Genomic DNA, 13,437 nt, shown 5'->3' with positions numbered 1-13,437 from the left:
CCTTTTTAAACAATTTATGAGCTATTTTTAGTAATCTACTTGAGAACCATTTAAGGTTCAAGTAAAACTTTTGGGTAAGTGAAGCTTTTAGAGAGAGGTTTAGTACTTTTATATGTAATAATCTCTCATTCATATTCATTATATAGATAGGCATGCTTTATCTTGTCTGGTTTAGCATCCCAGATAAAGCTAATTATATTTTGCTCACAAGATTTGAAAAACGAATCATCAGGAGTAGGCAGTGCCATAAGTAAGTGAGTAAACTGAAATATGACTAAGGAATTAATGAGGGCAATTTTTCCATAAATAGACAGGTATTTACCTCTCCATGTTTACAAGTTTTCTATTGAAATTCATTGTGGAGAGTTCCTTTATATATTTTGTGATATGAATACCAAGTATGTATACTTCACCATCAGACCATTTTATAGGTAAACTGCAGGGTAATGTCAGAGCTGCTAGGAGTACTGGGTGGATGGAGTCAAGCGCAGAGAGCAGGTTTCAAGAAAGTGGATTTATTTTCCAATACACAGGGAAAACGAACATGCCCTAAAACACACGGCGCATGAAAAGACGAGTCCAAAAACACCGGACTAAACTGTTCCGAGAAAATAACAAAATCCACATCACAATCCAACACCAACATAACAGAATACAAGCCCGCACAAAAGCCAGCGGGCTACCTGCCCTTAAATAGCCTACCCACCAAACTAAACTCAAAACAGATGCACCCAATCAGCCCAAACAAACAGAAACAAAAAGAAAAGAATCGATGGCAGCTAGTAGGCCGGTGACGACGACCGCCGAGCGCTGCCCGAACAGGAAGAGGCACCATCCTCGGCGGGATTCGTGACAGATAATGTAAAAGTATTTTTTAAATATCCAAAACGTAATATTGTACGCTTATCATAATTAGGTTTTAGTCCAGAGAGTACATGAAAGTTATCTAGATCTTCAATTAGACATTGCAGGTATCTAGCTTGCGGACTTAATATAAAACTTGAGTCATTGGCATACATGGACACCTTTGTTTTTAAGCTTTAGATTTCTAGTCCTCTAATGTTATTTGATCTGATTTTAATAGCTAGCAATTCGATGGCCATAACGAATAGATATGGTAACAGCGAACACCCTTGTTTAACTCCTCTTGAAAATTCAAAACTGAGAAGTAGCTGCTATTTACTATTTTACACATGTGGTTGCTATACATTACTTTGACCCATTTTATAAGAGAATCACCAAAATTGAAAAAATCCACGCATTTATAAATAAAATCCAGTCTTACTTTATCAAAGGCCTTTGCAAAATCCGCTATAAATACCAGGCCTGGCTTCTTAGATATTTCAAGATGTTTTATTTTTTCTAGTAGTTGTCGTATATTATCTCCAATGTATCATCCATGTAAAAAAAAAAACTGTCTGATCAAGATTAACAATACCTAGTAAAACCTTTTTAATTCTGAGTGCTATAAATTTGGCTAGTGGCTAGTATTTTTGCATCACATCCCTGAAGGGTAAGAGGCATCACGTCCCTGAAGGGTAAGAGGCATCACATCCCTGAAGGGTAAGAGGCATCACATCACTGAAGGGTAAGAGGCATCACATCCCTGAAGGGTAAGAGGCATCACATCCCTGAAGGGTAAGAGGCATCACATCCCTGAAGGGTAAGAGGCATCACATCCCTGAAAGGTAAGAGGCATCACATCCCTGAAGGGTAAGAGGCATCACATCCCTGAAGGGTAAGAGGCATCACATCACTGAAGGGTAAGAGGCATCACATCCCTGAAGGGTAAGAGACATCCAGTTTTTGGATCTTTATATTTGATTGGATATTTATATTTGCCGTCTGGGTCTTGTTTGAATAATTATTTGTTTTGTTGTCTTAATAGTTTTTCACTGTCGTATGAACGTCTGTTTATATATACTGTACGGTGCATATATAAACATTTGTATTTTATTTTGCTACAGCAAATACATCCTGAAGATGCATGACACTATAACAATAAAGTAAATCAATCTTTATGTTTTTATTTTTTTTGTGGGGTTGGGGGATTGATCAGGCGGGTCACAAGTTGCCCATCCCTGACATAAAGGGAAGCAATGGGTGATGATGTAGTAGAGGCTGACTAGAGGGAGGAAGAAAGAGATGATGAGCAATAGAGAGAGAGGGAAAAGAGAGAGATAGAGAGAGATAGAGAGAGAGGTGGGTGGCACTGCCTAAAGCTTGGAAGGAGAAGAGGGGACAATGGGGGTGCTCACTGCTCAGTGATTTGTTATGATTCCTCCCTCCTCCCCCTCCCTACTCTCTCTCTCTCTCTCCATCCCTCTTCCTCGTTCTAGCTCTGTTGCCAAGGCTACCGTACAGCCTCTTGCTGCATATACCTAGACGAGGCTGTCGCCTGTGGAGCTGTGGGATAACAGCGGTCTCTTCAGATTGCGGTGTGTCGAAGGGTTGATCTGAGAGGGTGGAAGGATGGCGCTGTAAAGAGAAGCACACCCAGGTAAGAAAGCTCTACCAGACTAGACCATACGACTGGGTGATGACTGCCTAATGCTGCCACTACTCCCTCTATGCCTTCTCTTTCTCTCTCTCTCTCTCACTCTCTCTCTCTCTCGCTCTCTCTCTCTCTCTCTCTCTCTCTCACTCTCTCCACCTTTCCTCCTCGCTCTCTCACTCTCTCCACCTTTCCTCCTCTCTCTCTCTCTCTCTCTCTCTCTCTCTCTCTCTCTCTATGTCTCGCTATACCTTTCCTCCTCTCTCTCTCTCTATCGCTCTACACCTTTCCTCCTCTCTCTCTCTCTCTATCTCTCTCTACACCTTTCCTTCTCTCTGCGCGACATAATGGAGTGAATATTAATGTTTACAGCTCTTTGCTGCTGCACTACTGACCCTAAAGAGTAGGGAGAGAGCTGTATTGTGTGTGTGTGTGCTAGTGCATGTCTTGTTTGTGTATGTGTGTGTCTTTTCTCCCTCAATACTTAATGCTTTGCTGCCTTCTATTATAAAAATTGATAAATATTTAATCTAATACTGTTATCATTTTAAAGTCTAGTGTGTTTGTCTCAGTCAGTATATTGTTTGTGCATGTGTGTATTGTTTGTACGTGAAACATGTGGGAGTTACAAGAGAACGATGCAACAGCTCCCATCCCTGTGGGACTCTTTACGGATGCTCTCATACAGCTCTCTCTGTGCAGTTTGATCTCTCTGGCTCACCGTAGTGTTGTACGTGATATGAATGGTGTCTCAGTATGAACAATCCCCATAGAAGACATATAATCTGGATCTAGTTGTTTTGATGTGATGTTGATTGACAACGCGAGAGACTGTTAATATGGGTGCTTTCATTTCTGAGATGGTGAAGGATGTTTACTAACAAACATTCCTTGGGGGAATTCATGTTTATTTATTGATGCATATTTTAATGTTGTTAAAAGGAATCCAGTGTGTGTGTGTGTGTGTGTGTGTGTGTGTGTGTGTGTGTGTGTGTGTGTGTGTGTGTGTGTGTGTGTGTGTGTGTGTGTGTGTGTGTGTGTGTGCTTGCTTGCGTGCGCTCGTGCATGTGCGTGCGTGTGTGTGAGTGAGTGATCGATCTAAGCTGCTGAGGAAGGCAGGTCTCTGTCTCTCATGTGACCATGGCTCCTGTTACCGTGCCATCATCACTTTCAGTAAGAGCTTCTTCCTCCTGCCTGCCACGTATATTATAACAACACATCTCAATACCTTCCTACCTCTAACCTCCTCACCCATTAATACAACACCTCTCAATACCTTCCTACCTCTAACCTCCTCACCCATTAATATAATACCTCTCAATACCTTCCTACCTCATACTCCTCACCCATTAAAACAACACCTCTCAATACCTTCCTACCTCTAACCTCCTCACCCATTAATACAACACATCTCAATACCTTCCTACCTCTATCCTCCTCACCCATTAATACAACACCTCTCAATACCTTCCTACCTTATACTCCTCATCCATTAATAAAACACCTCTCAATACCTTCCTACCTCTAACCTCCTCATCCATTAATAAAACACCTCTCAATACCTTCCTACCTCTAACCTCCTCATCCATTAATAAAACACCTCTCAATACCTTCCTACCTCTAACCTCCTCACCCATTAATACAACACCTCTCAATACCTTCCTACCTCTAACCTCCTCACCCATTAATACAACACCTCTCAATACCTTCCTACCTCTAACCTCCTCACCCATTAATAAAACACCTCTCAATACCTTCCTACCTCATACTCCTCACCCATTAATAAAACACCTCTCAATACCTTCCTACCTCTAACCTCCTCACCCATTAATACAACACCTCTCAATACCTTCCTACCTCTAACCTCCTCACCCATTAATACAACACCTCTCAATACCTTCCTACCTCTAACCTCCTCACCCATTAATAAAACACCTCTCAATACCTTCCTACCTCATACTCCTCACCCATTAATAAAACACCTCTCAATACCTCCCTACCTCATACTCCTCACCCATTAATAAAACACCTCTCAATACCTTCCTACCTCTAACCTCCTCACCCATTAATACAACACCTCTCAATACCTTCCTACCTCTAACCTACTCACCCATTAATACAATACCTCTCAATACCTTCCTACCTCTAACCTCCTCACCCATTAATACCACACCTCTCAATACCTTCCTACCTCTAACCTCCTCACCCATTAACACAACACCTCTCAATACCTTCCTACCTCATATTCCTCACCCATTAATACAACACCTCTCAATACCTTCCTACCTTATACTCCTCACCCATTAATAAAACACCTCTCAATACCTTCCTACCTCTAACCTCCTCACCCATTAATACAACACCTCTCAATACCTTCCTACCTCATACTCCTCACCCATTAATAAAACACCTCTCAATACCTCCCTACCTCATACTCCTCACCCATTAATAAAACACCTCTCAATACCTTCCTACCTCTATCCTCCTCACCCATTAATACAACACCTCTCAATACCTTCCTACCTCTAACCTCCTCACCCATTAATAAAACACCTCTCAACACCTTCCTACCTCTAACCTCCTCACCCATTAATACAACACCTCTCAATACCTTCCTACCTCTAACCTCCTCACCCATTAATACAACACCTCTCAATACCTTCCTACCTCTAACCTCCTCACCCATTAATAAAACACCTCTCAATACCTTCCTACCTCTAACCTCCTCACCCATTAATACAACACCTCTCAATACCTTCCTACCTCTAACCTCCTCACCCATTAATAAAACACCTCTCAATACCTTCCTACCTCTAACCTCCTCACCCATTAATACAACACCTCTCAATACCTTCCTACCTCTAACCTCCTCACCCATTAATACAACACCTCTCAATACCTTCCTACCTCTAACCTCCTCACCCATTAATAAAACACCTCTCAATACCTTCCTACCTCTAACCTCCTCACCCATTAATAAAACACCTCTCAATACCTTCCTACCTCATACTCCTCACCCATTAATACAACACATCTCAATACCTTCCTACCTCTAACCTCCTCACCCATTAATACAACACCTCTCAATACCTTCCTACCTCTAACCTCCTCACCCATTAATACAACACATCTCAATACCTTCCTACCTCTAACCTCCTCACCCATTAATACAACACATCTCAAAACCTTCCTACCTCTAACCTCCTCACCCATTAATACAACACCTCTCAATACCTTCCTACCTCTAACCTCCTCACCCATTAATAAAACACATCTCAATACCTTCCTACCTCTAACCTCCTCACCCATTAATACAACACATCTCAATACCTTCCTACCTTACACTCCTCACCCATTAATACAACACCTCTCAATACCTTCCTACCTCATATTCCTCACCCATTAATACAACACCTCTCAATACCTTCCTACCTCATACTCCTCACCCATTAATACAACACTTCTCAATACCTCCCTACCTCATACTCCTCACCCATTAATAAAACACCTCTCAATACCTTCCTACCTCTAACCTCCTCACCCATTAATACAACATCTCTCAATACCTTCCTACCTCTAACCTACTCACCCATTAATACAACACCTCTGAATACCTTCCTACCTCTAACCTCCTCACCCATTAATACAACACCTCTCAATACCTTCCTACCTCTAACCTCCTCACCCATTAATAAAACACCTCTCAATACCTTCCTACCTCATACTCCTCACCCATTAATACAACACATCTCAATACCTTCCTACCTCTAACCTCCTCACCCATTAATACAACACCTCTCAATACCTTCCTACCTCTAACCTCCTCACCCATTAATACAACACATCTCAATACCTTCCTACCTCTAACCTCCTCACCCATTAATACAACACATCTCAAAACCTTCCTACCTCTAACCTCCTCACCCATTAATACAACACCTCTCAATACCTTCCTACCTCTAACCTCCTCACCCATTAATAAAACACATCTCAATACCTTCCTACCTCTAACCTCCTCACCCATTAATACAACACATCTCAATACCTTCCTACCTTACACTCCTCACCCATTAATACAACACCTCTCAATACCTTCCTACCTCATATTCCTCACCCATTAATACAACACCTCTCAATACCTTCCTACCTCATACTCCTCACCCATTAATACAACACTTCTCAATACCTCCCTACCTCATACTCCTCACCCATTAATAAAACACCTCTCAATACCTTCCTACCTCTAACCTCCTCACCCATTAATACAACATCTCTCAATACCTTCCTACCTCTAACCTACTCACCCATTAATACAACACCTCTGAATACCTTCCTACCTCTAACCTCCTCACCCATTAATACAACACCTCTCAATACCTTCCTACCTCTAACCTCCTCACCCATTAATACCACACCTCTCAATACCTTCCTACCTCTAACCTCCTCACCCATTAACACAACACCTCTCAGTACCTTCCTACCTCTAACCTCCTCACCCATTAATAAAACACCTCTCAATACCTTCCTACCTCATACTCCTCACCCATTAATACAACACATCTCAATACCTTCCTACCTCTAACCTCCTCACCCATTAATACAACACCTCTCAATACCTTCCTACCTCTAACCTCCTCACCCATTAATACAACACATCTCAATACCTTCCTACCTCTAACCTCCTCACCCATTAATACAACACATCTCAAAACCTTCCTACCTCTAACCTCCTCACCCATTAATACAACACCTCTCAATACCTTCCTACCTCTAACCTCCTCACCCATTAATAAAACACATCTCAATACCTTCCTACCTCTAACCTCCTCACCCATTAATACAACACATCTCAATACCTTCCTACCTTACACTCCTCACCCATTAATACAACACCTCTCAATACCTTCCTACCTCATATTCCTCACCCATTAATACAACACCTCTCAATACCTTCCTACCTCATACTCCTCACCCATTAATACAACACTTCTCAATACCTCCCTACCTCATACTCCTCACCCATTAATAAAACACCTCTCAATACCTTCCTACCTCTAACCTCCTCACCCATTAATACAACATCTCTCAATACCTTCCTACCTCTAACCTACTCACCCATTAATACAACACCTCTGAATACCTTCCTACCTCTAACCTCCTCACCCATTAATACAACACCTCTCAATACCTTCCTACCTCTAACCTCCTCACCCATTAATACCACACCTCTCAATACCTTCCTACCTCTAACCTCCTCACCCATTAACACAACACCTCTCAGTACCTTCCTACCTCATACTCCTCACCCATTAATAAAACACCTCTCAATACCTTCCTACCTCTAACCTCCTCACCCATTAATACAACACCTCTCAATACCTTCCTACCTCTAACCTCCTCACCCATTAATAAAACACATCTCAATACCTTCCTACCTCTAACCTCCTCACCCATTAATAAAACACCTCTCAATACCTTCCTACCTCTAACCTCCTCACCCATTAATACAACACCTCTCAATACCTTCCTACCTCTAACCACCTCACCCATTAATAAAACACCTCTCAATACCTTCCTACCTCTAACCACCTCACCCATTAATACAACACCTCTCAATACCTTCCTACCTCTAACCTCCTCACCCATTAATACAACACATCTCAATACCTTCCTACCTTTAACCTCCTCACCCATTAATACAACACATCTCAATACCTTCCTACCTTATACTCCTCACCCATTAATACAACACCTCTCAATACCTTCCTACCTCTAACCTACTCACCCATTAATACAACACATCTCAATACCTTCCTACCTTATACTCCTCACCCATTAATACAACACCTCTCAATACCTTCCTACCTCAAACCTCCTCACCCGTTAATAAAACACCTCTCAATACCTTCCTACCTCATACTCCTCACCCATTAATACAACACCTCTCAATACCTTCCTACCTCTAACCTCCTCACCCATTAATACAACACCTCTCAATACCTTCCTACCTCATACTCCTCACCCATTAATAAAACACCTCTCAATACCTTCCTACCTTATACTCCTCATCCATTAATAAAACACCTCTCAATACCTTCCTACCTCATACTCCTCACCCATTAATAAAACACCTCTCAATACCTTCCTACCTCTAACCTCCTCACCCATTAATACAACACATCTCAATACCTTCCTACCTCTAACCTCCTCACCCATTAATAAAACACATCTCAATACCTTCCTACCTCTAACCTCCTCACCCATTAATACAACACATCTCAATACCTTCCTACCTCTAACCTCCTCACCCATTAATACAACACCTCTCAATACCTTCCTACCTCTAACCTCCTCACCCATTAATAAAACACATCTCAATACCTTCCTACCTCTAACCTCCTCACCCATTAATAAAACACATCTCAATACCTTCCTACCTCTAACCTCCTCACCCATTAATACAACACCTCTCAATACCTTCCTACCTCTAACCTCCTCATCCATTAATACAACACCTCTCAATACCTTCCTACCTCTAACCTCCTCACCCATTAATACAACACCTCTCAATACCTTCCTACCTCTAACCTCCTCACCCATTAATACAACACCTCTCAATACCTTCCTACCTCTAACCTCCTCACCCATTAATACAACACCTCTCAATACCTTCCTACCTCTGTCTCTAACTTCCTCACTACTGTCTCATCTGGAAGAAAACAACACCTTAATCATAGACATACTGCATCACTGTATTGTGTAATAGGCAGTTCCCTTCTTTTCTCCTCTCAAATGTAGTTTTCTTCCCTTGCATGCCATCTGCTGTTTTCACTAGTTCAGATGTTGGCACTTCCGCCCCCAGAAGTAAATTGAGTTAACTAGCTAGTGCAAACAAGATTTGATGATCCTTCTCCTAAACTCAATTGTACCTTTAATTCTTACATTTACATTTACATTTAAGCCATTTAGCAGACGCGCTTATCCAGAGCGACTTACAAATTGGAAAGTTCATACATATTTATCCTGGTCCCCCCGTGAGAATTGAACCCTGGTCCCCCCGTGGGAATTCAACCCACAACCCTGGCGTTGCAAGCGCCATGCTCTACCAACTGAGCCACACGGGAAATAACAGGTGCAAACCTTTCCCAAGTACGATAGACTTAGTTCATCAGGCTCCTGGATGGCTCCTAGTTGGCTCCTGGATGGCTCCTGTATGGCTCCTGGATGGCTCCTGTATGGCTCCTGGATGGCTCCTTTATGGCTCCTGTATGGCTCCTGTATGGCTCCTTGATGGCTCCTGGATGGCCCCTGGATGGCTCCTGATGGCTCCTGTATGGCTCCTGGATGGCTCCTGATGGCTCCTGGATGGCTCCTGGATGGCCCCTGGATGGCTCCTGGATGCCTCCTGGATGGCTCCTGGATGGCCCCTGTATGGCTCCTGGATGGCCCCCGTATGGCTCCTGGATGGCCCCTGTATGGCTCCTGGATGGCTCCTGTATGGCTACTGGATGGCTCCTGGATGACCCCTGTATGGCTCCTGGATTGCTCCTAGTTGGCTCCTGGGTGGCTCCTGTATGGCTCCTGGATTGCTCCTAGTTGGCTCCTGGATGGCTCCTGTATGGCCCCTGGATGGCTCCTGTATGGCTCCTGGATGGCCCCTGTATGGCTCCTGGATGGCCCCTGTATGGCTCCTGGATGGCTCCTGTATGGCTCCTGGATGGCTCCTGGATGGCCCCTGTATGGCTCCTGTATGGCTCCTGTATGGCTCCTGGATTGCTCCTAGTTGGCTCCTGGATGGCTCCTGTATGGCCCCTGGATGCCTCCTGATGGCCCCTGGGCTCCTATATGGCCCCTGATGGCTCCTGGATGGCCCTTGGTCCTGTATTCACAAAGCGTTTCATGCCTCAGTCAGAGTAGGGACAACAGAAGCCATACTGTGCAGGTGTGGATATTTATTTTCACATCTTTCCAGCAGGTTCCAGCAACTGTGGTGGATGCGTAACCAGGCCAGCATGGTACAGCTCGGCTCGGCTCGGCTTAGCTCGGCTCGGCTCAGTTTCGCTCGGCTCTGCTTGGTTTGGCCCTGTAGTGAATCAGATTAGGGATGCTGATCCAGGATCAGGTCCCCCCTGTCCATATAATTCTATTAATTATGATCTAAAAGGCTAAACTGATCCTAGCCAACACTGAGATGCTTTGTGAATATAGGCCCTGGTCTTCTCTTCTGGGACAGGGACTGTGTGAAGTCTTATATGCTGACATGTCTTTTGTCTATTATGTGAGTGACTCAGGGGGAGCTGGCTTTGATATCTGCCTCTTTTGTCACATAATAATACTTTATTAGGTGTTTTGTATTGGGTGACAAACAAAGAACAAGAAGCCCACACAGCACCCAATCAAAAGTATTATTTTTATCAACATAAAAACACATTATTCATGAACAATCTTTGCCGAGGTCATTTTGAAACCATCTGAATGGTGATCATAGAAAGCTTAGCCGTGATGGCTGTAGTGTTCCACTGGGCTCCCACTCACACTAATTATCCCCACTAGAAATGGTTTGTTTGCTTCAGTGTTTTCTGTCTCAGAATGCATTAACACTATGAGTGATGAACTGTTGATCGATCCATTAACCTGGTACATTGTAAAACACGACCTGCTGTCCTCTGTTATTGTGGGTCTATTTTCTAAAAACATCTTATGATCAGGCTGGCCATTGCCACTCACATTAAAAATGTTTCAAATATGACTGGAACAGTTTTCATCCAAAAGATGAGTTTATTTTGGAATAAATAGTCATAAATGCACGGTCTTAAAATAGGCATAGTTAAAATGGATAAAAACAAGGATAAAAGTGAATAGGTGATATAACATTTGCAAACAGTGATAGACATGTGGCTCTCCCACACCTTTATCCACCACATAATCAGCAAGCCAAAGTGGTAGGAGGGCTGTCAATTAAAACCAATAATAACAACTGCCTGTCCAAAAACATATGAAACACAAAATACAAAGTTAAATAGACTGTTCGGGTTGAAACGGTAGGAAAGATATCAGCTACGGCTTGAATATGAATAATGAAATATTTGGTACCTGGTATACAACAGAATATCAACAAACATTCACAAATACATTTAAATATAGGGAAATGTCTTTGTGTTTGAGAGGTAATGATCTCATCCTTATAGATCTCAATCCAAAAGTTAGATTTTTAAAATAAAATAAAAACATGTAAAAAGCCACCTGGATACTCCTTGGCTGAGGTACCTACTGCGTACTAAAACCAAAGAAGAAGAACTTGTCCCACCTTAGGCATGAATCAAAACAACACAACATAGCCCTGTATAGTAGACAGCCTCTTGTACTCTTACTGGGGTGTAGACTTCTGATGTTAGCCTGTGTCTTTGTCGAATAGAGCAACAAGTAACATTTTTGAAAACATTTTTGAAAACAGCAACCATTAGGATACCAGGCTGTACTGAGGCTCTTGTGCTTTGTGCTGTATACGTTCTGATAAACACAATGGATGTACTGCAGCCTAGACCTGAGAGGAGTGACAGAGAGTGTGCTGCCTACAGGACCTACAGAGGAGGCCTGCATGAATACATTGCCATTACATATAGAATGTGTACATATAGAATGTGAACAAATAGAATGTGTAGATGTAGAATGTGTACATATAGAATGTGAACAAATAGAATGTGTAGATGTAGAATGTGTACATATAGAATGTGCACATATAGAATATGTACATATAGAATGTGAACAAATAGAATGTGTAGATGTAGAATGTGTACATATAGAATGTGCACATATAGAATATGTACATATAGAATGTGCACATATAGAATATGTACATATAGAATGTGAGCATATAGAATGTGTAGGTATAGAATGTGTAAATGTAGAATGTGTAGATGTAGAATGTGTACATATAGAATGTGTACATACTGCATAGAATGTATACATACCATTGTCTCAGTGTGTTTGTTTGTGCGTGATATGCTCATCATTACCATGGTAACTGAAATGCAAGCTTTACAGCGTCCGTGCTTTAAGCAACCTTCACACAAAATAGTGCTGCTCGCCTCCTATTTATCTGTTCCTCCATAAATCCATCATCCATCCATCCACTCATCTGTCCATCCACTCAGCCATACCTCCATTGAGATGAAGGACCTCAGTGAACTTAAACCATCGCTTTTGATACAAAACACTCTCAATGCTGCAGCCTGTTTGAGGAGAGTGTGTGTGTGTGTGTGTTGCCATGGCTACTAGCCAGCCTGACTGGCGTCATCACTTCAAACCCACCTTTGCAGCGAGCGGAGAGAGAAAAAGACTCAAAGCAGCACCCCTCTGTTCAACATCCGCTCACTCACACACACACACACACACACACACACACACACACACACACACACACACACACACACACACACACACACACACTGTGTGGTCTCATATTCTGCTGAGGTCACCCATTCCAGTAAAGGAGGAGAGGAAATAAAGAGTGGGAAAAAAAGTGAAAGAAGGAGGGGGGAGAGATAAAGACGGGGATGAGAGAAAGAGGAGGAGAGAGAAAGAGGGGGGAGAGGAAGAGAGGGGAGAGAAGGGGGGAGAAAGAGGGGGGGAGAAAGAGGAGGGAGAGAGACAGACAGAGGCTAAAGACAGAGACAGTGTGACTGGGAGGTAGAGATGGAAAGAGAGACAGCGAAACTGATGCTTGCGTAGCCGGCAGATTGGACTGGGTCGGTCTGACTGTTTGACTGGGTCTGTCTGACTGTTTGACTGGGTCTGTCTGACTGTTTGACTGGGTCTGTCTGACTGTTTGACTGGGTCGGTCTGACTGTTTGACTGGGTCGTTCTGACTGTTTGACTGGGTCGGTCTGACTGTTTCACTGGGTCGGTCTGACTGTTTCACTGGGTCGGTCTGACTGTTTGAC

The 13,437-nt window shown here is 42.9% G+C and overlaps 1 protein-coding gene across 1 annotated transcript in view; it reads left to right on the top strand.

Annotated features, from left to right (window-relative positions):
• Nucleotides 1-2,226: 2,226 nt before the first annotated feature.
• Nucleotides 2,227-13,437, top strand: part of LOC129855018 (tyrosine-protein phosphatase non-receptor type 5-like) — a 27,342-nt gene continuing 16,131 nt past the window's right edge. Inside the window, exon 1 of the mRNA XM_055922255.1 lies at nucleotides 2,227-2,500. The gene's annotated coding sequence lies outside the window, so the exon portion shown is untranslated. The remainder of the gene's footprint in view (nucleotides 2,501-13,437) is intronic.

Source organism: Salvelinus fontinalis, chromosome 5 (assembly GCF_029448725.1).
Source record: "Salvelinus fontinalis isolate EN_2023a chromosome 5, ASM2944872v1, whole genome shotgun sequence".
Lineage (NCBI taxonomy): Eukaryota > Metazoa > Chordata > Actinopteri > Salmoniformes > Salmonidae > Salvelinus > Salvelinus fontinalis.
The sequence above is the reverse complement of the archived record's forward strand: the minus strand, read 5'-3'. Positions and strand labels throughout refer to the sequence as shown.